This window comes from Pelecanus crispus, chromosome 8, assembly GCF_030463565.1.
Source record: "Pelecanus crispus isolate bPelCri1 chromosome 8, bPelCri1.pri, whole genome shotgun sequence".
Taxonomy (NCBI): domain Eukaryota; kingdom Metazoa; phylum Chordata; class Aves; order Pelecaniformes; family Pelecanidae; genus Pelecanus; species Pelecanus crispus.
Genome location: NC_134650.1, coordinates 3008148 through 3032416, shown reverse-complemented (window position 1 = coordinate 3032416; position 24269 = coordinate 3008148). Strand labels below are relative to the sequence as shown.

The following is a 24269-nucleotide window of genomic DNA, read 5'->3' as shown; positions in this document are numbered from 1 at the left end:
CTGGGAAAGATTGTCAGTAGTTATTGATGTGGGGAATTGCATATGGCCTCTCTTCCAGCTATGCAATTTCCGCTGTCATTTAGTTGTTTTGCCATTTTTTAGTGGATTTTATTTATGAGCATTTATTACCTATCACAGTGAGCCCTGACAGGAGTCAAAGACCCGCTCCAAGTCCTGGAGCCGGTGTCCGCTCCCCAGTCGTTTCTGCAGGGCCGGAGAACTCGACCACTTCTCTGCTACGCTCACCAGCAGCCAGGCTGGATTTCAAAAAAATTGCCCTCATGATGTTTTTGATGCTACCAACACCTAGATCATGGAAAAACAAGGAAAAGCAGAGCGAGAACCAGGGCGTGAAGAGACTGCTCCCAAAACGTGGAGCGAGAGGGATGAAAGTAGGTTTTTTAAGTTATTCTATAGAATGAATGGGCATTAGAAATAGCATATATTTCCTTCCCTTTAGCCCAGTTTTAATTCCTGGTTCTTCATGACATTAAGGATGTTGCTCTGTCTCCTCTGAAAAGGAAGATACCATCTTTGGGTTTTTTTGATGAGGAGATCATCTGCCCGTAAGGGAGATATCATCTGCTCGATTCATGTTTGAAAAGTGTGGGCCCTGGAGAAAAATTCCTTTCACCACGTTTTAGTTATTTATTTAGAAAATGGAAATGGGGGGGAAGGTATATTTAGATTCCATATTTCTAACACTTTTTCTGGCCAGGAATGAAGGAGATGAACTGCACGGAGCACGTTTCTCTGAGGCTGCCATGGGGGTACCGGGAAGAGATGTGTGCGACATTATCTATGTTGGTTTCTCCTTGCCCTCCTCCTGCCTGTGCCGGCAGCCTCCTCACAGCGGGACGGGGTCGTTTCAAAGCTTGCCAGGTTCTGGGTCCTCTGTACTTACCCTCTAACAGGCTCTTGCTTTCTATGGGCCACCTGCCAGCAAGCACCCTGGAAGACAGCATCTGATTTCCAAATGGCGGATTTGTTTCGGAGGTCAGCAAGGGCAGCTGTAAATTACTATATAGCTCCTTATTCATTGTCCGGATAAAAGGGATACTCTTGATTTTGAAATAATGGTGGAAGAACAGCAGACTTTCCTGAAGATCTTTTTGTATGTGGACTAGATCCTCCTGGTCTTGCTTTGTTTCAGTAAAACCTTTCTGCCGTTTGTGGCATCTGTAAAACCATCTGCTCTAGCGGGAATGTGCTACCAACAGAGGTGAGCAGATGCTGGGCCAGGTCAAGGGGATGCTCTAGCTTTTGATTGTGGCTGGTTGCAGCAGGGAAAGCCTGGGCATAACGGAGAGGAGGAGGTCTGTATAGGAAGACTGTTGGAAGTTTGTTACCCTGAAAGACTGGAGCGTTTTCTTTACAAATTTTAGTCCAGCTACTGCGCTGGGAAATGTCTGTCTTGGTCCACACAGATTGTCTGAATCCGTATGAGTCATAACTGCCTGGATTTATGTGAACAGATATTTAATTGAACTGTGTCTTTTTCTTCTTGTTAATGTAATGTTTTATTTGTGAGCAACGGGAAAAAGCACTGAGGGAGGTGTCCAGCCAACTTGGAGAGTGCCGCTGCTGATACTGGCTGCTTCTGTTGTGTTTCTTTCTACAGTCTTAGCCATCTTTTCCAAAACCTTGTTACCTTACCTGCAATTTTACCCTTCTTGAAGGTACTGTTGGATTATCTATCCTGTTTTCTGCAGATTCAGATTATGAATTTGAGTCATCTCTATTTACTTCTCAGTCAGCTCGGTGTGGTCAGAAGACTGTGAGAGAGAAGGTTTGACTCTTAGCACATAGGTTGGCTCTGAAGCTCATCAGAAATCATCATCACAGAGAGGGTTTTTTTTTTTTTACTGGGAGGTGCTTTGACTTGTTTTATGCTTCCCACATCTCCACCACCTTGAAAGGGCATTTGACAGCATCACACCTTTCTCCTGAACCACCAGGACTGGCTCAACCAACAAGTGGTGTTTTTGCCACCACAAAAAATCATGTCTAGATCGCCTCAAACCAGAGGCAGCTCTCTGAGAAAATCCTGGTGATTTGAAGGTACCCCAAGGCTGAAGCTGGGGGAAGCAGCGGCTGTGTACGCAGGCATGAATGTAGTGGTAGGTCCCAGTGCCGTATCATGGCACCGATCGCATCCTCCTCCTCCTCAGCACATGAGCCTGTTGGGCAGTGTTGAGGAGGGTGGTGGGGGAGAGTTGAGTTGTTGTGGAGCAATGTACGTTCCTGCTTGCTTGAGCATCAGAGATGGGAATGGTAATGCTGCCAGGCATCGCCCGCTGAGCCATTGGCTTTGTGCTGCCCTCGGTATCAAATAAACAACTCTTACGCGTGAAGCTTGAGGACCGTGCAAATAGAGCAGAGCCTGCGATAACAAGCACAGCTCTACAAACTACATGCCTCGGGTAGGTTTTACAGACTAGAGTGCTTGCTGTGTCCGAATAATTGCACTAAAGAGGAATCAATAACCTATAGATTTTACAAAATTACAGTATGTTTCCTGTCTGGTCCAAGTAGCCATGACTTGGGTGGACGTTCAAGTATTGTACCTCTTGCAGGCATTGCTGTCTGGCAGGCTGGGTAGCTAGTCACTGAAGTACTTGCCTTTATATTTAGTTTTAATTTAGGTCTGATTTTGTGATCTCTTAGCTACGTGAAGTTATTTAGGAGTTATGATCGCAGTTATTTTGGTAAGAATATATAGACAGTAAGCATGGTATGAATAAGGCCTTTCCTCATTATTTCTATCTGATTTAATGTGCTTATATTATCATTTCAAGATACTGATTTGAATTTAGTACTGTTTAGAAAACCAATACATGTCCAAATTGGCTCCAGATGTCATTCATTTCATTTAGTCCCTTTCAAGATGTTTTTAACAGCTGATGTATGAGTGTGGTGGGAGATTGCCAAGAGACATGCTTTTTGATTCAAGTCAAAGAAGCAAAACTCTTCACCTAAAACAAGATAGGATTTTTTCCCAATGTTTAAAAAGAACCCCTAATTACATATTTTAATGAAAGGAGACTTCTTTCAGCTCTGCATTAAAATAATGAGTGTCAAATGTAAACAGTTCTTCTGCCAAGATACATTCATTGCCAGGTATTGCAAGCACTCAGGTTATGATGGCTTTAAGGCTGGAAGGGTGATGGTGTGACCAGCTCTCTGCAGCATGAATACAGCTGCATGCTCGGATGAGCTGAAAAGAGATGGATCCCTGCTGAAGAACACCATGTATAGACAGCAAAGGAAAAGAAAATAATTAAGCAAGTAAGTCCAAAACAGGTGCCGGGGATGTTTTGAAAGCTGTTGGCTTTGACTCCTTAGATGCATTTTTTGCTGTAGAAAATAGTAATGTTTCCCTTGCAGCCCGACGTACAGCATTAAGGGAAGAGAAATTCATAAACTCGCAATACAGTTCCATTCCTAGGATTTTTATTTTTTAATTCAGAATGTATTTTTCTGAGAGCTTAAACTTTCGCATACAGGGGATGTTCACTGCAAAAGCAGATGTATGTCCGAAGCTTCACGCCTATTAGGGATGCAGCAGCCAGCTAATACAGTTTAGGGCACAATTTACGGCGATAAGGATGTCAGCACTGAATTAGCCAGCAAGCAGCTCCTCTGTGCTTCTGTCTCAGACCCACTGAGAGTCTGGCCCATACTATTGCTGCACCGTATCCTTGCGTGTGCAATCATGTGCATAAACGCATATAAAGGTATTAAGACGATACGCGTGACCTGCTGAGTTGGCTGAATTTTGGGCAGTGTGCTGCCACCAAGTTCAGGAGAGTTTAAAGAATTCCTGAATGTGTAGGTCATGCTGCTCCCCAAACCCACTTCTGGCCTTAACAGACAGGAAGAATTATGTTAGTTTAATGTCTTCATAGTCTGAATCCCAGTAGGTGTTTGAGTGCCTTTTAATTAAGCTCCGTATTTAAATTTGTAAGGAGCAAAAATAATCCTACCCGTACAGGTCAGTGTATTTTCCAGGTTCCATCCAACAGATGCAGCTGATTATTTCATTTTCATAAGCTTAGTAGTCGTTAAAACCTTCAACTACAGTCTCGTAAAGGTGCTTCTCATGGTGTTTTCCAATGCACGTAATTGAGGCGAGTTGGGAGGATGGTGCGTGCAGAGGAGGACGCGCTGGTAACGTCCGCTCCGTGGGGGAAGAGTGACTTTCCTACAGACACAGGCAGTGGGGCTTTTTGAGTAGTGATACTCATGGCTGTGATTGTGAAATTAGAGTTTTGAGCAGCAGCTTGTGAAAAGTACTGTTGCAAGGTGGCCTCGACTCCTCCTTCCCTCTTCCCTCCCAAAAGCCCTTGATGCGCATTTGAGAGATTTTCAAGCTCATAGTGGATTAGAAAAGCAGAGGTGCAGCTAAGCAATAACTCTCAGCTTTGAAGCTGAGAGATTAGCTTCATTAATAACACCTCCTGATATTGTTAACAAAAACATGAAAAGGATAGCAGTGTTAGGAAGTTTGCCTTGATGTTGTGGCCTGCTCTCATTTTTTATTGACCGGTGCAATCTCTACAAGGTTAGACACTGTCTTACAACAGTACCATCGCGGTGGAATGATGGAGGACGTTGCTGGTGGCATCCTTCCTTAGAAATGATCATAATCTGTCAACCTTCTTATCTCCAAGGCTTCTGCAAGTTGTAGTTTTTCAGCATTTCACTCCTCGAAGGAAATACTGTAGCTGCAGCCCTTCCTTTCATGACTTGAAGGAGTCCCAACTGGAGATACTTCAGCCAGGTGTTGTTTTAAATGTGCCATTATCACAGTCTTGAACTGTGCTATTCGTGTTTTATCTCGGGTTCTTCTCTGGTCTTCATTGCATCCCTCCCTTGCAGCGTAACAGCTAAGTGAGCATGTGGGAAGTGAAGTACCAGGGAGTATGGCATTAGCCAAATGTGTATTAACATTTTTTCTTTCTTCGCCTCCCTCACTTCACAAATATGTATGCATGGAAAAAGCATGCTCTTGGAGCATACCGCTTTCTCAGATAAAGCTTTTCTAAATGCCTTTTGAGGAGTTAATAAATTAAAACTGGGAAAATAAATTGATTTCAGGGTGTCTCTGGTTTCTAATAACGTTTTTTTTAAAGTTCAGGCTTAGCTGTCTTAAAATGTCTTTTAACCTAAAAGACTGTGGAGATCTTCTACCTGATGTGAAAATTTAATTTTTTTGCAAGACTTAATGAATAGAAGCAAAGGAACTGTTTTGACATTTGAATATCTCCAAGAAAGCCGTTATGCCATAATACGCCGCAGAGCTCCCAAGACAAAAGATGCTGATTAAGCGTTGCAGAGGAAGGCTGCCCATTATCAGGCCGAGACCCTGCATGGTTTGTAAACCTCTGGGGTTGGCTTCTCATGGAGCTTCAAATGCTCGAGCTTTTCTATAATGGCTTCCTCCAGCCTGAATGTACGGAGGGAACAGCAAAAGAGTCTGTCGGAAGGGAACGAATGAACTGGAAGCCAAAGGCGCTAAACAAGATGTTAAAAAACATGGAAAAAAGGTGACCTAGGGAGCGGCACAGTTGGCCAGAGAACAGTATCGGTTCTTTGTGTGTCGTAGGAAACGATGATCAAAATTTAACGAGCATCATAAAAAAAATATTGCTCTGCTGACGTTTGCTGGTTTGCTCAGGGCCTTGGCAATATGTTGTGTTTTCCATGCAAATACAGGAGGTGAGAAATGGCGGGCACAGTGATTTGCAAAGAAACAACTGTGTGAAAATGCATTTCCGTAGCTTCTCTGTATGTTTATGTAATACAGACATCTCAGACTGCATGGGCTGAGTCGCTGCTGACCCTCTGCACCCCTTAACAGAGACCCAGATATGCAATCTCTCTAGATTTTGTTTTTTAAAAAAGTGTGACAGGGTTACACTGTTGCTACAAATCTACTCATGTATACCACCGTCGCATTTTGTGTATTGGGTCACTTGCAATATCTCTGAAATATGAATTAGGCCAACGGGCTGTTGGCTGGTATCTTTGGGGTGATGGGATGCTACCTTCCGTTAGATAGCAATATAATTTTTTCACAGCTCGAAATAAATTTATCTGACAGCGGTAGATACATTTTCTGCTTGACTGACTGCAACTCAAAACATTCTGTGATATTACAAATCCTAGCATGTGAAGCATAAAATTTTAGAATGTTAGTTTTAAAAGTTTTCAGATATTTGGCTGCTATTATATAAAAAAAAAAAAAAAACCAACGACGAAACAAACCAAAACTCAAGAGGTTACTTTATTTGTTTGGATAAGCTTGAGCTGGGAGTTTAGTCTCATTAATGTGACTGGCCACTGCTTGTCAGAGCGCATCAGCCAACCGAAGGAATGGTTAATTTATTTTGATCCTGCTCATGTAGATGCAGGCAAAGCTATCACGTGATGGTCTGAATCTTCTGCTATTTTTCTTAGGTCATTCCAGAGTAGGCAGAAGAAACGAAACGAACTTGTATCTTACATGGGTGGCAAATTAAACACAGAAAATGCATTTATTTATTTATTGACTGCAGGGAAAAGATACTGAAATAAATAAGCACAGACCTTGATTCCAGTCTTCTGTGCTACAAATGAAAGCCATGTCCTGCAAACTCACTGATGCTCCACCGTCGTAAAACTGGGGCAGGCAGGGTGGGAGCAGTCTTCTGCAAGAAGGGCAGTCCCTGGGAGAAAAATGCAATCACCCTGTAATTGCAGCATTAATATGTTACCTTTAATTTACTTTAAAAGCAATGTGATAAAGACGTGGCAGACTTTTGGTGCTGTTTTAATTTGGCTGTGGTTTTGAGGTATTTGGAAGACAGGCAGGGGCTGTAGGAGGATGATGGGAGGCTGTGGGTGCACAAGTTGTTTTCATCGCCTGTCACGTGTTTTGGCTAAATTTTTGATTAAAGCTAGAACGCTGAATCCCCTTTTTTTACTTTTTGTCACGTTTCAAATGGTTTAACAAAAACCTGTAGTGATACATTTTAGTCTGTACATCAGAAAACCACACGGCGTGTGAGAAAGACCTGACATGACTGAGAGCCTGACCCTGCTTCTAATAAATGGCATTAAATTCCTTGGCTTACCTTCTAGAGCAGGAACTTTCAGTTGTTTTCTATGTTGTATTTTATGTGGTGCTAAAGACAAGGAGAAAAGCATTTGTGCAAGACCATGTATAAACTGATTTGATTCTCTCATTAATGTAGAGTCTTTGTGCACTTGCAGAGGGCTTTAGCAAGACACCGAGACGATTAGAAAAGGTGTTCGCTGGGGAACCAGGCATGTTATCAACAAGTCTTACTATCTGACAGAACCTGCCGCGTTGGAAGGACTTCCTTACATAAAACTTAATTACATCGCTTCTTCAGAGCACTCAGTGCCCAGACCTTTGCTCTTATTGTAACGCCAACGCAACCGCTCCGCGATGGCCAGCGCGCGCGGCGAATTGCGCGTGCCTCGCGCTGCAGGTTAAGCTGCATCCGTTTGCTGACAAAGGAGGAAAATTGCTTTGGGTACCCGGTGGCGGGGAGTGCAAGGCACGAGCATCTCTTCTTTCTTCAGAGCCCTCGACAAATAGAATTTATGTCAATAAAACTATGTTAAACTAGACGTACCATTATCCAGCCACTTCTCTGAGCGAAGAGGAGCTAAATCTGTGCAGCATTTTAACGTCCTTCTCTACTGCAATATTGAATTTTAATCTCCCAGCTGTTATAAGCCTCAGAGTTTTATCCTCTTCAGTGGTTTGAGTTTCATTGGTGGCCCGTGCTGTTTGGACACAGGTAGGTGGGATTTCGATGATCTCTGTGGGAACGAAGGCTGGCTGTAAATCGTGAATAATCCCAAGCCCGTGTGACGCTTTACGGTTACTGCGAGCGTAAGGGCGTGGAGTCGTGTCAGTTCATCGGGCGGCAGAGCCCTGGGAGCCAAGGGGTATGTCACGGTGTTACACTTAATGCACTTGAAATAAATACTGAGTGTTACGAATACGGAGCAGAGAATGAAATTAAAAGATCATAGAATCCTGGAATGGTTTGGGTGGGCAGGGCCCTTCAGAGCCCACCCAGCCCAGCCCCTGCAGTGCCAGGGACAGCTTTAACCAGCCCAGGGTGCTCAGAGCCCCGTCCAGCCTGGCCTGGGATGGTGCCAGGGATGGGGCCTCCACCGCCTCTCTGGGCAACCTGTGCCAGCGCCTCACCACCCTCACTGTAAAACATTTCTTCCTTATATCCAGTCTAAATCTATTCTTCTTTAGTTTAAATCCATCACTCCTTGTCCTGTCCCAACAGGCCTTGCTAAAAGCTTGCCCCCCCCCTTCCTGCAGCCCCTCTCAGCACTGCCAGGCCGCACTCAGGCCTCCCCGCAGCCCCCTCCTCTCCAGGCTGAGCACCCCCAGCCCCCCAGCCTGGCCCCGCAGCAGAGGGGCTCCTGGTATATGAAACAAATTCACCCCCATAGCCGGGGGTCTCTGGTGTAGTGCTGTTTGGGCAGGAAGGCGTTAAGATGGTGGATGTGTTTTGAAGGCTCTCCTGTAAATGGCTTAAACTTGTTCTTTTGGAGGAGCCTAGTATTGTGCTTTCCTTTTCTTCCCTCTTTCCCCTCTACCCCCAAAACTCTCCCTGAGGCTGGAGGTGGCTGTCGGGACGCAGCGGGGCACCGAGGGTGATGCCCTGTGCTGCCGCCATCCTCTCCAGCGTGGCCGTAATTTGGGGGTTTCAGCTGCGGCCGGGGCAGAAACAGGCAGTGAGCGGGTTTGCCATGGGAGAGGCAATCCTCATCAAATGAGAGATGGAAGTTTGGGGAGCCCCTTTGTTCAGGGGGGCCTCCAGGGAGCCTGTTTAGGCAGAGCACGAGCCAGAGCTTTGCAGGATGGGACAGAAGCGCTGGCACCAACCGTGCCGCGCCTGGGCGGGCAGCTCCCGCGGGGCCATCGCTCCCTGTGTCCCAGCTTTTAAATTGTGCTAATTCCCTCTCGACAGAGGCTCAGTGTAGTGCTCTCGCAGATCAAAACATAGTGATTTGTCATTCGTGCTTCACCCTGGAATATCTGTCACTCTCTGTGCTGAAAATCTTCAGGAAAAACATGTTTTCATCCCCTTATTTCTGCAGTAAGAAGCTTCCCTCGCTTCCCTCTGTACTTCAGTGACATATATAATGAAAAATCCCGCTGCCGACGGTTCAGTGTGGGGATATTGTTATCTTGACAGGCCTCCAGCAGATCTACTCCAGAATTGGTACCCTGAACTGCAGAAAGGTTATTTGCGTTGTCAGCAGCAAAGCACTTCCAGTGCTTGGATGACTGTCCCATTCATCATCTATCATTACAGCGCTTAAGAGAAAAGAAAAAAAAAAAAATCCCACGAAGAAATAGGAGAGGAATTAATCCCCAAAATTCAGCCTGTTGCCTTGGTGAGCTTTTATTTATTCATTCTGTTTCCTGATCTGCTGCGTTCGCTTCTCATACGTGGATTTAAAGTAGAAATACAAATCTAATTGTTTCTGTTGTCTGGGCTCCGATAGGAGAGGGCAGGAGGAGCAGCATGGGTTTGTCTTGGAAATGGGAAGTTCAGGTAGCTGGTTTTGTATTTCTCTCTCTGCGTTGGAGCCCTGAGAGCTGTAATGCTGCAGCTGCCTCGGTACAGGCAGGTCAAGGTGTAGCTGGGTTGAATGTTGTGGTCAATTGGCCGAGTTGGTGCAGTAGGAATCAGAGTCCTTGTTTGCAGCGTTCATCACACAGAACGGACCTGATTTAACGCTTTATGGAGTCAGGACGTCCTGTCGTTAAGTGGCACATTTGGACTATCTGTCATGGAAGGCTCTGTTGATCTCTGGGGTGCAATATATTGTGCAGGATGGTTATAACAACAAAAATCCAACTGAACTGTTGGAAACCCTTAAAACTACTACAGTGGAGTAGTTTTGACCTTATCAAATTCTGGAGGAGTAAATGGACTCTCACGCATACATGTGCGTATTGTAAATGTGTCTCTTTAATCTGTTGTTGCTGGACCAATTTAAGAGTTTTCTGTGTAAAGTTTCTTACTCCTTTTTATTTTTTTTTTTTTTGTATGTAAGAAGTACTTTCTTCCACCTTGTGCATGTTTTCCTGTTTAGAATTTAACATTTTATAATTACAGTAACGCCCTTTAGGGTGTATGTTATGATCTACTAATGAGATGCCTGAGAGGTCTCCCAATGACATCTGAACAACAGTCATGGCACATCATTATTGGACCATTACACACGTCCTTAGCAATAATAAATACTCCTGCTTACTGTAATCATATTGTCCTGTAGTGCTCACGGGAGGATCTGGGAGACTTCACAGTTCAAGTGCAAGGTGGGGAAGTGCCTAAAATCAGCAGTCGTTTTGTGGCGGGTTTCTCTGACTGCCTTTGATTATGAGGATGTGGAAGGACATGCAGTCTGGGGAGAATTATGGTGTTTTCTTGTTGCAGTTGGATTGAAAATGTCACAAGAACTCGTTGCCAGCGTGTGCGCGTACGCTCTGCTCTCCCTCTCTGCAGGGGTGGTCATAAACATCACGCCCCTTCTGAGTGGACGTATTACTGAGAGAAACAGGGTAACCGTAAGCAATAGCTGGCTCAGAATTGCTTAAAAAGTTACTGTGATCGAGGATGAAGCGGTCCCAGGGCAGATCATGTCGTCTCGTGGTAGAAGCAAGAGTGTCTCCAAGAAGGCAGCGGGGAAAACCTGTTTACACAAATACCCAGGAAAAAGATTTAATGTTCTTGTCTATATCCATCACCCGGGATGGCATGCGGTAGCCTTTATCGTTCATATTGCTGGCCACTTTTCCCATGCGTACTTCATGGTACAGATAAGAAACCAGACAGTAAGAAGCAAAGTACCTTTACCAGGGAGTCAGATTCATGGGAACCATAGCAGAGAGTGATGGTGAAGTGCTCCTTCTGACAGTAGAAGCCAATGAATTGTTTGGAAAGGTAAGTGTTTCAGAGCACAACAGGATCAGTAAAATTTACATCAGTGCCGGAGGGCTTTAACATTTATTAAAGCTTCCAAATAATACGTTTGCTATCTAGAAGTATTTGATAGATGTGCCAGTCAGCCATAAAAAAGTGAGCATTGGTTACTTCCCGGAGGAATCCAGACAACTTTGCTTTCTCTAATAGGAGTAAGGTAGAGGATTGTAAAATGTCAAACAGCAGATTGCATAGCATCATCAGCTGAAGCAGGTGTAAGGAGGAAACATACCATTTATCTAACAAAAGCCCGTTTGGTTTGGTTAATTTAAATTACAGGATGTCTGGGTTAAAGTCATGATGAGATTTTCCGTATAGAAATGAGGATCACCAAGTTGGCTACACTGAAAAGGTAGCCAAGGCTTTCTGGTCGCTCAGACCAATGGACCAGGACTCTTCCCCATGTAACTACTGAGGTGAAGAGTAGCTAAGTTAATAATTGCTGTACGAAAATTGGCTCTTCCAGTTCATGATGACAGGTGGGATGTGTCATAGATGTCCTCAGGTGCTTCAAAGTGCCAGAAATAATTTTTTTTTTTTTTTTTTTTTGGTCTGTCCTGCAGATTGCTCATGAAGATTTGGCGTCAACATTAATAAAGCAGCACTGCCCAAACGTTAACAATCTTCCAGGTCTATTCCCTTAATTTAAAAATAGCAATCTCAGGTGCAAAAATTAAAACTGAAACATAGCACTAGGTGTAAACTGATGGTTACAGTAGATGCATTGCAAAAGAGGTTATTGACTTTACAAGTCTCCCTCTTGTTTACCTGTTGATGTGTTTCTTTTGGTTTTTCCCTTCTCTCTCGCCTCCAAACCATGTGCATCAAACCAAGGATGATAGCTCTTAACTTCTTTTCCATCTCCTGCTTTTGCTGCTTCTGCACTTGAAGCTGTAATCCTTCACTGACAACCGCATCTGACGCTACCGTGTTGGTAGATAGAAGGGTCCCAACAGATCTGTCGAGCCGTCTTTATTCTTATTGTTTGTGTTTTGGCAGTGTTTGGAGGCTCTAACCCCATGCCAGGAGCTCTCTGAATGCATGGCGAGAGCCTCATCTCAGAGCCTCTAAATGGACTGGACAGACATAGGACAGGGAGGAGTCTGGGTTAGTGCAGGCTGCTCCCCAGCCCCACTAAAATCCCCCCCAAATACTCCTTTTGTCCCTCACAGCGAAACCACGCCGATCAGGGCCTTCCTGCCATCGCTGGTGGTCCAAAGGATTCACCCCATGGAAGGAATCCTCTCTCATCCAGCCATCCTTACAGCAAAAGCATGAGGAAATATGTAGAATAAATACAATCTAGTTAATTTTTTCTAAAAGCAGGGGTTTTAGTCGTATGACTCCGTACAGGCTGAATATGGAGCTTGTCCGTGCGGGAACCTGCAGTGCCACGTCACGCTGCTGCGTGGAGCTCGGAGAGGCACCAGGCAGGGGACAGCCAGGCCACTGGGATGGGCGATTCGACCCCAGGCAGCACGGATCACGCAAGTGGAGATGTCAGTCCTATGCGGTAGTGTCGGGGCTCAGCCCCAGCCCCAGCTCAGCACCACGCAGCCGCTCGCTCACTGCCCTGCCCCGATGGGATGGGGGAGAGAATCGGAGGAGTGAGTGAGAAACACTCCTGGGTTGAGATGAGAACAGTTTAATAATTGAAATAAAGTAAAATAGTAATAATAATAATAACAATAATAACATACAAAGCAAGTGGTGCACAATGCAATTGCTCACCACCCGCCGACTGATGCCCAGCCACTTCCCGAGCAGCGATCGCTGCTCCCCGGCCAACCCCCCCAGTTTCCATACTGCCCATGACGCCGTATGGTATGGAATGGCCCTTGGGGCAGTTGGGATCAACTCTCCTGGCTGTGCCCCCTCCCAGCTCCTTGTGCCCCTGGCAGAGCATGGGAAGCTGCAAAGTCCTTGACTGGCATAAGCAGTGCTGAGCAACAACTAAACCATCAGCGTGTGATCAGCATTCTGCTCATCCTAAATCCAAACCACAGCACTGTGCCTGCTACTAGGAAGAAAATTAACTCTATCCCAGCCAACACCAGGACAAATAGGATTGCCTTAAACTAATTAATTACCTTTGATTTGTTGAAGCAATGAAACACAAATCAGTCTGGATTTGTGCAGAACACCCTACTCTGTTTTTAGGAGTTCTGCTCAACCTTTACCACAGAGCATGGCTTGTCATAGAAAGGTATTTTTACCTTTCCATTGTTTCTTTGTGGTTGTTTTTTTTTTTTCACATTGGAAAGTGTAATAATATGAAAGATCCCTTCTGGGCCAGAGTGAGCACAACAAAGTCCCGGGCTCCCGCAGCAGGAAGAGCAGTGGTGTCTTTCCTGAGGACACAGTTGAGATGATGGTGCCTCTCTGAGAAATTACTTGCATTCAGGAAGCGAACAGCTGCCTCAATATCCCATGACAAGTTTGTTGAGCTGCTTTTTTTTTTTGTCATGCTGCTTGGCTGTTTGCCTGCTCCCCAGCCCCTTTGTGGGGGGCGAGCAGCCCTGGGAGAAGAGCAAGAAAAAGGAGCACTTCGGGCCTCCAGATGCGTCTGGACCTGTGCGAGCCGAGCAAAGCACCTTGCTGCACTCCCTCTGAAGTGCCACCGACGGATCTGCCCTCAGTATCTCAGGGAATTTGCTGTTTGAGTCCTGCTGTCGCCTCTCTGCATCTCACGTTCCCCAAGGCAGCTGGCAGCCACGCACAATTTGATCCTCTAAGTCCATGCTCTTCAAAGGCATGTACGACAGACCTACTTCACTCTCCTTCAGAAGTGCTGACTGCTCTGCTCCCCATCTAGGCCAGCCCTCGCTTTCCCAGCTCTGCTCCCGTGCCAAATCCAGCCCCTTGGACCCGACGCGCAGCTCCCTCCCCGCGTGCGTGTAGGTCCCTCCTGGGGGTGGCAGCCCCAGCACCCACCTGGCATCTGCCCAGACACCTCTCTCGACTTCTTTCCTTCTTTTTCTTAACCTTTACAAAAGCCTCGCTGTCTTCCCAGGCTATTTCAATGCAGTGTTTCTCAATAATTGAATCAATTCATTACGCTGTGAATTTGTTTTGGGTTGGGATCTTAAGTAATTAGACATTCTTTAAGCTCATTTTGCTGTTGCTGTTAAAAGCAGCTGCGTATGGCACATTTTCCTCTCCCGCTCCCCGCCCCCCCATCTGCAACTTGGGATGCAGCATCGCTAATTTAGCTTAATAGTTTTTTACAAAGAAAAACAGTACGATCTGAAGGCAAAATGCAATTTGGAGAGAGTATAAAACAGGCGCGTAGAGTTGGATGTGTGAACGTGCGTGCGTGTAAGATCATGTCTCTGTGCAGAGCGATAGATTTATAGCGGAGCGGGCTGTGTTGTGAATAAATTAATCATTAGACGTAGCCAGTTCTCTGTTTATGAATCATGCATAATTCACTCATGATTTCTATTACGATATTTGCGCTCACCAAGTAGTTTGGACGAGCAGCGTAGGGGTTACTTAGGAGTTGTTTGCCTTGGCTGCACGGTGTTCCTTCTTCGTGCGCTTTGCTGTTTATGGCACTGCTGCTGTTTGACATTTTTACTTTTTTAACATGAAGATAACAGCTAATACTCAGTAGGTGGCGAATAATGAAAACAGCTGTAGGAATAACCTTGTTTGCTCATGGTATCACATAGAAAACTTCCCCAGCCCAGGCACTGCTGTTAGTTGCATCATCTTTGTGCTAAATAGCATTTGGGAACGCTGTCTGAGTGCAGCTTTGGGAGTGACGTCCTTGTGGGATGAGAGCAATTCTTCACCATAATCTTCTAGAAATCCCTGCTTGGGAATGGGCTGGGGCTCTCTGCGGGTGGTGGAGCATCACCTTGTACCACGAAGGCTCCGAGCCAGCTCAGGGGTGGGCACTGAATCGTGGTAGAGTCGCCCGTTGCTGACTAGAAGCTGAAGGTTCTTGTGAACGTGGCTGTGGTCGTTGTGGTGCTCACCGTGGGATGATAAAATTCCCAGAAAAGAGGCAAAAAAGCCCCAGTCATTCAGAACGTGAGCTGCCTTCGTGAGAGCCGCTGTATCCCGCAGCTCATCGGAGAGGACAGGTAAGGCGTGAGCTGAGCCCGACATCAGTGCAAACCTGGGAAGATGACTTATGGGATGTAAGACTTACGGTTTGATGTACCAGATAAATGCGTAACAAAATTCAGTAGATGGAAATTGAAGCTAAACAAATTAAAAATAAAATATGTTTGCCCACTGAGACTAAGTAATCATTTGAAAAATTACTCTTATGTGCTTAAATCAGGGCTGGAAGCTGTCCTAGGAGGTGTGCTATAGAGCAAACAAATTATGGAGCTGCTGCAGGGAAAATCTCGTTGAGTTTGGTGCTTGTGTAATGGAGGAGGTCAGAGTGTGCACATGATCCCTTCTGGCTTTAAAAATCTATAAATCTGTGGCACGCCGACTCGGTGGTGATAGGCACTTGATAAATCGCATTTATCGCACGCTTTCCCACCTGCAAGCTTCCTCCTGCCTCCCTCCCCTGGGGCTGCTCCGAACATCTCCTGCCCGTACCACCGCCTGCTCCCTCCTGGGAAGGACCCAAATCTAGAACTTGCTTTCGGATTTGGTAAACCAAGCTGTAATTCTTGGGAAAGGCTATGAATCCATCCGTCTCTTTTCCCATGCATTTGAGGCTAAAGCATGTGATTCGTTTAGGTTTATGTGGCTTGGAAGGTAATTGTGTGAGGTGGGAATAGAGTTTTTGTTTACAGAATGGGGAATTTGTATTCTGATGCTGTAATTTTTTAATATATTTTAAAAGCTCGCAGAGTAATAGATGGGTGCTCTTGTAGTAAAATGAAATATTGAAATAAATACACACTGAGGCAAGTTTTAACTCTTCCAGGTTGTAAATGTCTATTGTTTAATAGTATCTACTTCATAATATATATTCCATTCCATTTCTGCAATATATTCGGTGAGCTCCCAGTTGCTGCTAAATTATATATGGATATCTGATAAATGTACATCTTATTAACTGAAACATATCCCTAAGATAAGCAACTTAGTTTGGGCTTTTATTGTTAATTGAATTTTTTCGGCAGTAGCAGCTGAAGGATTGCTAATGTTCATGAATTTGCATGATGTTTAAACATCTGCTCCTCTTAGCGGGAACTTTACTGGAGTTTCACTTAACTTGTAAATTCAAATCAGGAGTAAAATAGGTGCTCAGCCTTCGAGGGGTTTAGCCGTGTGGAAAGTAGGCGGGCAGGTAGCGCTGCGATGGGAACATGTCACGATCGCCAGCTTTGCCTAAATGTCACGCCTACGGCACGTGGCTTCCTCTGTGCACGGCGACGGTAAGGACCGTGGTCTTCGGAGGCAGCAAGGATGCTCCTGGCGTTATTACCAGACACTACAGAAACATCGCAGTGCGGTCACCTGCAGTGTAACTGCTGCAAAGCACTGCCTGGTGTTTTATAGGAAGCTTTCTCTGAGCGATCAGAAGTCAAATGGTTGATAGCGTGACTTCTTATAGATTAAGATTTGGGTTAGTTTTTCTTCATCCTGAATCAGTTTGCTCAGACCTAATACTTAGAGCCTATAAAAATTAGAGCAGGGGAAGGTTCAAAGCTCACACATGTTTCCAAATTGCAAGAAATCTCTGAATTTCACAAAGCTTTCTTGATATTCTCCTCTCTCTTACTGCAGCGAGCTGCTACCCTTGCTCAGAGGAGCCTGTTCACACAACTTGTTGAGAAAAGCAGTTCTTTCCTCCTCCTTTTCCAACCACACAGGAAAAGTAGGAGGAAAGTCCATCCAATCTCTCCATCCATGTGCAGAGAAGAGCAATTAAAGGAAGAGGAAGATAGATGGAAAGAGACAGATATAAAATTTGCATGGAGGAATGGGGATTTGCAGTGAGACCCCTGAAGAATCGAAGTCATCTTTAATTTTCCTGTCCCTGTGTAAACCTGCTCTGTCAAATCAAACGGGCCGCAAGGCCACGGATTATTGGTCTAAAGAGTTCACATAATCGTCTCGCTCAGATTCAGCAGTCTGATATTTTGGGACCACATTTTCGCAGTTTAGGGATGCCAATGCTTTCATTTTGTATGCATGAAAATGGGCCGTTGCTGATAGGCAATTTAGCCATAAACGGCACAAGAATTAAGGAGCCGCGCTCATAAATAAATTTGTATCCCCCAACATTTTACTTTAGTCCTTTTCTGATGCTTCTAACAATACCAGATTAAGCCGGAGTAAAGCATACAAAAGGATGGGCTGTTTGAAAACAAAACCTGTCTCAAATCCCTTTAATTTTGTCTAGAAATGTTATTTTTGGTAGCCGCATGTTTTTTGCCTCATGGATACGGATGAGAAAACAAAGCTTAGTGCTCCCATCTCCTGCACTGAATTTCTTCCTGGAGCTAGAAAACTGCCTTAGGAAGAGCCAAAAATAGCCATCACGGTCTAAGAGGAACTGTCAAATAAATTGACACCCCTGGTGCCTCCTGCCTTAGAAATGACACTTTTCAGCCTGCTCCAAACAGCTCCTTATTACCGCATTTGGTGGTGGCCAAGGGTTGCCTTGAAGATGAGTGCCACTGGAGTTCACCTTCGGTGATGGTTTATTTGTACTGGGTTGTTACTATACGACCCCGGGGCGGCCGTGAGCAGGAGCGCGGTCCTGCCGTTGCGGGCGGAATTCTGGCAGCCGATGGTGTGGGATGCAGGGAGGCAGGCGGGGCTGGCAACTCCGCACGGCATGCCCGGTGGTGATTGTCCGAACTCGCCCGCAGCGACAGCACACCGGCTCTAGTCCTGGGTCGGGATTGTTGGGATTAGCAGCACGGCTGCAGATTCTTCAAGGGCTGGAGCCCAGGTCTGAGAGCGCGTGGGTAGCTGCGCCCCGGCGTGCGGAGATGCCGCCCAGGGGAACCTCCTCCAGAGTTTTTGGAGGGTCACAAGAAGTGTGGATCTCCGTATATACCTTTTTGTGCGGATAAACACATACTCTTAGACTCAGCCTGGATGCTAACGACTGCGCAGCTTTTGTCGCAGATTTTACAAAGAGCTGCTGGTGCCGCGTGCCATTCGTGCAGCCCCTGTAGTTGGGCTGAAAAACGGCTCAGTAACCAGCGGGGCTCAGATCCCCTCAAGACTTGTATACGTGTTTAGGTTCACACGCACAGTCAGCTTAGCTCTACACCAAGGGCTTCAACCTTGGTGCTCTGTAGGTGCTATCAGATCGTGTTTGATATTTGAAGAAGTACTGACGTTTCTAGTGATCGTTGCGTTGTAAGGCACCTTGCACAATAATATTTTACACTGAGATTAGTTTACCCATCAAAGCAAGCTCTGCACTTCCTCACTTTATTCTTATTTTATGTTAACTGCATTCCTTTGAAGGACGCTTAATCCCCCGACTTGCTGTTGTTTCTCCCTTATCTGCTTTGACTCAGAAGTGCGTTGAAGATTGCTCAGGGATCCCACTGTAAAAACCTGCTACAATTCACAGAAACCAGGAGTAAAATTCTTAAAGAGGGCAATTATTGAGGGAACTGGATTAATGATCTGTCATCACAATTTAGCCACATTCACCACTGACCTTTCACGGAGAGGATGCTCTTGATAAATGTAGTTCATTACCGAGTTCTGACATGAAAACAGAATGGCACTCTGTGTTTCTTGGCAGGCTGATCAATATTTTATCTGCCAAAGCATGCAGAAGTGCTAAACAGGATGAATTACGTAGCCGCTGCAAAACAGAGCAAGAAACAGCATTGCTCGGAGTGAGCAGAGCATGTAAATGTGACAGTTATTGGCCACACTTTAACACTTTAGCAATCAGACTTTAATATGCTGGATTTTTCTTTTACTTTTATTCTGTCTTACTGTTTTTCTTTGCCTCTCTCTCTTTTTTTTCTTTCTTTTTTTTTTTTTTTAAATTCAAGCAGTGTCAGGCTTCACTTGTTTTGGAAGTGCTGTAAATGGATAAAAAGGGCTTGTTTCTTCAGAGATTTCGCCTGACGTGGAGGGGGGCAATCACGGGCTTTCCTGGCCAGGGGTGTTGCAGTGCGGGTCCTCGCTTTCGGCTCCATCCTACATCGCACTGCCGTGGCTGCTGCAGGAGTAGCGCTTGGGGATGGAGAGCCACTGCAGGCTGCTGCTGGAGAATGTGTTTAATGGTCCGTTTCTACAAAAAAAATTGCCAGAAATCCCTGTCTTTTGAGTGTGGCGAGTATATTGAAGTTTTATCCAAAGAGCACAGGAGGGAGCTGCACCTTGTGTGAGGTTTGTTTGACAGTCACCAGTGTTTTCTTCTTAGGGCTACAAAGTGGGATGTAGAGCTCACAGGAGGGATACAGGCTGACCTCCAGCAGTGGGATGGGAACAAAGACATCTCTGCCCAGAGCATCCTACCGCAGGACAAAAACCATGCAGCTTTTCCTGGGGAAGGCTTGTCTTTGTTCTACAAAGCATCGCTATCAAATTAGGTTTGTGTTCAAAGAGTAGAGTGGCCATCAGTAGGAGTGATACAGCGTCTCCTGAAATGGTGAAGGTGGCCTTTATTTTTATTTTTTTTATTTGTAATTCCTAAGCTGGATTCCAAAGATAGTGGCATTATGTGTTGTTATTAGAGTTCATGTAAAAAAAGTCCCTGTGTTAGATGATCAGCGTTTTAGTTTTGATGTCAGGATGCCTATGGTTTGCCCGTAGCTCTCCTCCTGTCCTGGAGTCAGCATAATAAATCATACCGGGGTCATGGTTAAAGATGGAAAAAGAACATGTGTGACTTCTTTCTAACCAGCCCTCGTATAAAGTAGTGGAGAAAGATGACCAAGTAAATGGAGAACTAATTTAGGGCATGAAAGACAAAATAGCGGTTTTAGTTCATCCTGAACCTGTGTCTTCGGCTCTCTGTGTCTTGGTTCTCCAGGTATGTGGTGGGAATGGTGCCCTGAGGCCATCAGTAGGCGGTACTGACAGGGGATCAGCTGGCAGTAGTACAACACAGGCACTTAAAGCACACGTGGTGGCATTTCTAGCCTTCAAAAACAGGGAAGGGAAGAAGTCCTTTGAAACTCATCTCAGAAGAGCGGTGGTGGTCACCTCCCAGCGTGCATGCTGGGAGACCCACCGAAAAGCAAGCCACCTCTGGAAATACAAAACTTGTCTGAGCCAGTCGCAATTGCAAACAGAATCTGAGTTCCCTGGGAAGCGCTAACAAGGAAACCAAGCTGAGAGACATCCCTTAATGAGACCTACCAATGAGAGCAGTCTGAGGTGAGATAAACTGCTAATGATGAGCTCATGTTGTAAAGGAAGCTGCTGGGGGCACTTAGTGAAGCAGAGACAAGAATGGGGATAAGTGAGAGGGCATACAGATGTTTTTCCTGTGATTCTTTTTGTTTAACAGCTACGGTTGTAATACCTGGAAGAACGGCAAACATGCAAAAGGCAGCAGTGCTGCCGGAAACCTAAAGAGACGGTATTTAGGAGGTAAAGCTGGTGGATCCCAGCCACAATATAAGAAGATTACGAGTGTCATTGACAGCAGGAGATAGACAGGTGGGAAGGAGAGAAAATACAGAGCTGTCCTTTGCAAGACCTATACAACAGCTCTGAAGAATGACTGCTAGCAGTGTCTGTAGGGAAGATAAGTTATAAGATGAAAGAATAGCGTCTAGCAAAGGACGGGAAGGATCTTTACCACCGGAGAGCCTAGCTGTCCTTGGCATTGGCTTGCCAAAAGATTCAAGTTGCCTGAATGTGTCTCCTCCCTTCCGTGGCGGAGGAGCAGGCAGCATCTTTTATAGCGTGCCTCCAGCATCCACATCTGGTCACTGCAGCGCCTTGAAGTTGTGTTTGAAATAGCATTCGGTCCAGGTTACGCAGCAACACGTCAGCTCAAACGTCCCAAGCGTGGATGATTTTGGAACTAACGCTTCGGCCAGACTTACTCTGAAGCCATAGTTTCAGGTCAAGCAGAGTATTTCCTTTGACCTGGAGTGGCTTTCCCCCTGTTTTTCCACTACAGTGAGATTAGCTATATAAATTTTACACATGTATTTATATGCACATATGCATATATGTATAACAGTTTTAGTACATTTTCCTATCAGTCTTTTAGTTCAGCCAAAGAAATACAAATTATTAATCTCACACCCCTGGGACAGATCTTTATTGCTTTTAGTCATTGCTTTGCACATCAAGCACCGCTGAGCTCTGAAGCGGCTGCTTGTGCGTCACTGCAACCCTCGGATGTCTCAGATGTCAGGGGAAAACGTTCAAAGGTGCGAGACCCGTGGAGTCTGTCGCATTCGCACTGTGGGGAGATGCTGAGGGATCCACTTCCAGCAGGGCTGAAGAGTGTAGTTTTCTCCGGAGAGAAGTGAAGGTAATGAGGTTTTGGAGCAGTTTTAACAGGGGCCAAGAGCACCTCCTGACCTTCCGACTGTGGTGTGTGTTAACAACATGTGAAACTGAACTTATTTTTTAAATAGGAGACATAATTGGCTTATTGCCGCTTTTCTTTGCTGTGTACACAGTGGAATGGCATTATCCTGCCGTGCAGGATGGGGCTCTGCTGGGTGGATGGTCCCTGGCCCCAGACACAGCAGTAACATGGTGGGGAAGAAGAAGTACTGCAAGTGAGTTTATAGCAGGATTTGGGAATTGCTGCCAGAGGCTGTCACCAGCTGTGTCCTTCTGTGGTTTCCTTTATTTCATTCTTCGTGCCCATCACATTTGCCTGGAGGCTGCAGCGACTCTCTGGAAGTCCCAAAGTGGGCACGCTTACCTCAGGCTGCCTTGCAGCCCAGAGGAGCGTGTACTTTTGCGAGAAAAGCAGTTTTGTGGTGGCTTTGTTTTCACAGCGTGGAGAAGTCGAGGAGGGTCGTAATGCAGTGACAGGAGATTGCCATCTCCTGGCTCCCACCACGCGACGCAGCGGAGAGCCTGGGTGCGTCACCCATGGGTGACCTGGTCAGGTCCCGCGGGTGCAGGACTAGAGATGCAATGTTTGGATTCAAACATCTGCTCCTTGCGCATATGGCTTACATTTTGCCGTTGCATTAACACGCAGGTCGTACTGGGAATTCTGTTTAAATGTGCAGTTGTGCTGGGTTCTGGCTGAGGCTCCAGTGTTCGAGGAACTCTCGCGCCCGGTTAATTCTCCAGGCAGGTGCATGGTATCAGACTGGGGTCAGGGATAGCTGTTAGCCAGAGAAGTTGTCAGTATAAGCTTAATAAAGCAAGAAGGGCTGTTAGAAGAGATGAGGGGGCTTCAAAAGCACTTAGGTCCTTTCCCAATTCTGCCTTTTGTGGTCAGAAAGAAGGTTAAGGTGGAGGTGAGTCAGAAGGCCAGCAAGGGAGGAAGGCTGGGAAAGCACTGCCCCAGGCAAGAGTTAGTGAGTATCCGGAAAAAAAGACCTAACTGCAGAAAATAAAAGATCTGGAGGGTGTAAAGGAAGAGCTGCTTTGGCAAGTGTTGATAGGAGGAAGAAGTGAGAAATAAAAAGGGCTTAAAGGGAGCTGTCAGGGTGGGTGGATCTGGTGGCTGCTATGCACAGGCAGACCTGGGCGCGGGGTGACCGGGGAGGACCGTGCAGGCGGGTCAGCCCACCCGGGCGTCACCGTGCGCCTTGCCTGTAGCCGTGCTTGTGCTCATGAATGGAAACCGCAAAGCAGAAACAGAGGTGGAAGCAAATTAAATAGATTTCCTTGTCTTCCTTAGCCTTAGAGATACATCTCTGGGATTAAGATTTGACTGAAGAGAAAAGAAAACTCAAGTTCAGGAAAAAAACTATTACTGCAGTAGCTAAAACGGTATTTACAACAGGATTGCAAAATTGCTTGATTACACTGGATACAGCAATCAATTTTTCTCTTAAATAAGCACGTGATTGGAAGAAAGAAATTTCTTCATACTGTCTTCACAGTAGCCATCAAGTGACATTGCTGGTGGAGGAAAAAAAAAGCAGAAATAATAAGCAAGACTAATAGTAGCTGAGTAGCCTCATTTTTCCATAAAATGAGACTAATCCCATTTGCGATCAAGAGCTCTATGGAGGTTGTTTAGAGAGAAGGAAAAAATTTTGCAGCTGCTTAGTATCCCTGAGCAGTGAGAAACTCTGAAAACTAGAAGGGTCTGAGTTCAGGATGGAAAATAAGCCTTGTCTTGCAGTTACTGCTCGTGTAGCAGTAGGGCACTGACCTGGCGGGTGAACACATGTCCAGCCTCTGTGTCCTCTCTCACCTTGTCAAGTCATGGTGCTTTCGAAGTTGCGAGCACAAAATATGACAGGTGAAAAAAAAAAAAAATCTTGACAGTAGTTGGGTTTGCTATCAGAGAAATGCCTTCCACCTGGAATTTTAATTGGGTTTTGGTTGGAGTGGGACCAGAGGACCAAAAATGGTGCAGCTCAGCAAGAAAAGGACAGGAATACTTGTTGTCAGTATGCCAGCCTTCTGTTATTTTTCAGAGGAGTAATAATAGAATCATAGAATCGTTTAGGTTGGAAAAGACCTTTAAGGTCATCCAGTCCAACCATTAACCTACATTACCAAGTCCACACTAAACCAATTAAGGGTAGACCAGACTAAACCATGTCCCCAAGTGCCACCTCTGCCCCTTTTTGAACACTTCCAGGGATGGTGACTCCACCACCTCTCTGGGCAGCCTGTTCCAATGCTTGACTACCCTTTCCGTAAAGAATTTTTTCCTAATATCTAATCTAAACCTCCCCTGGCACAGCTTGAGGCCATTTCCTCTTGTCCTAAATGTCCTAATGTTTGGAGTCTTTGGGGAGCTGGTCTACAAGGGTATTGTCCCTTAAATGGAGGGGAGACCAAGTTCCCTCAGATTTAATCCAACAAGGTCAGTGATAGGACTTTAAAATAAAAAAGTTGGTTTAAAACCGTCATTATAGAGAAGGGCATCTACATTCAATACATTCTAGAGAAAAGGGCCTCTAACGGGAACAGCTGGACGTGTGGGTACTGTTGGTGGGTGATGGTTGATGCCCGCGCAGCGTGGCACAGCTGGAGCATGAGGGTGCTCCAAGGCAGAGTCAGCCAGGTTGCTGCAAGGCACCAGCCGCTGCGGTCTACGCTAAAGCAAATAGATTTACACAAAAAAGACAGTTGCTATTCTTCATTCTGCCGAGCTCTGCCAGACAGCAGTTGAGCAGAAAAGGGCCATAACATCTTATACTGCTTTTGGGCATGTGGATA

The 24269-nt window shown here is 45.6% G+C and overlaps 1 protein-coding gene across 2 annotated transcripts in view; it reads left to right on the top strand.

Annotated features, from left to right (window-relative positions):
• The window catches only part of FSTL4 (follistatin like 4), a 239901-nt gene that overhangs the window by 103626 nt on the left and 112006 nt on the right, over positions 1-24269 (top strand). The window lies entirely within an intron of this gene.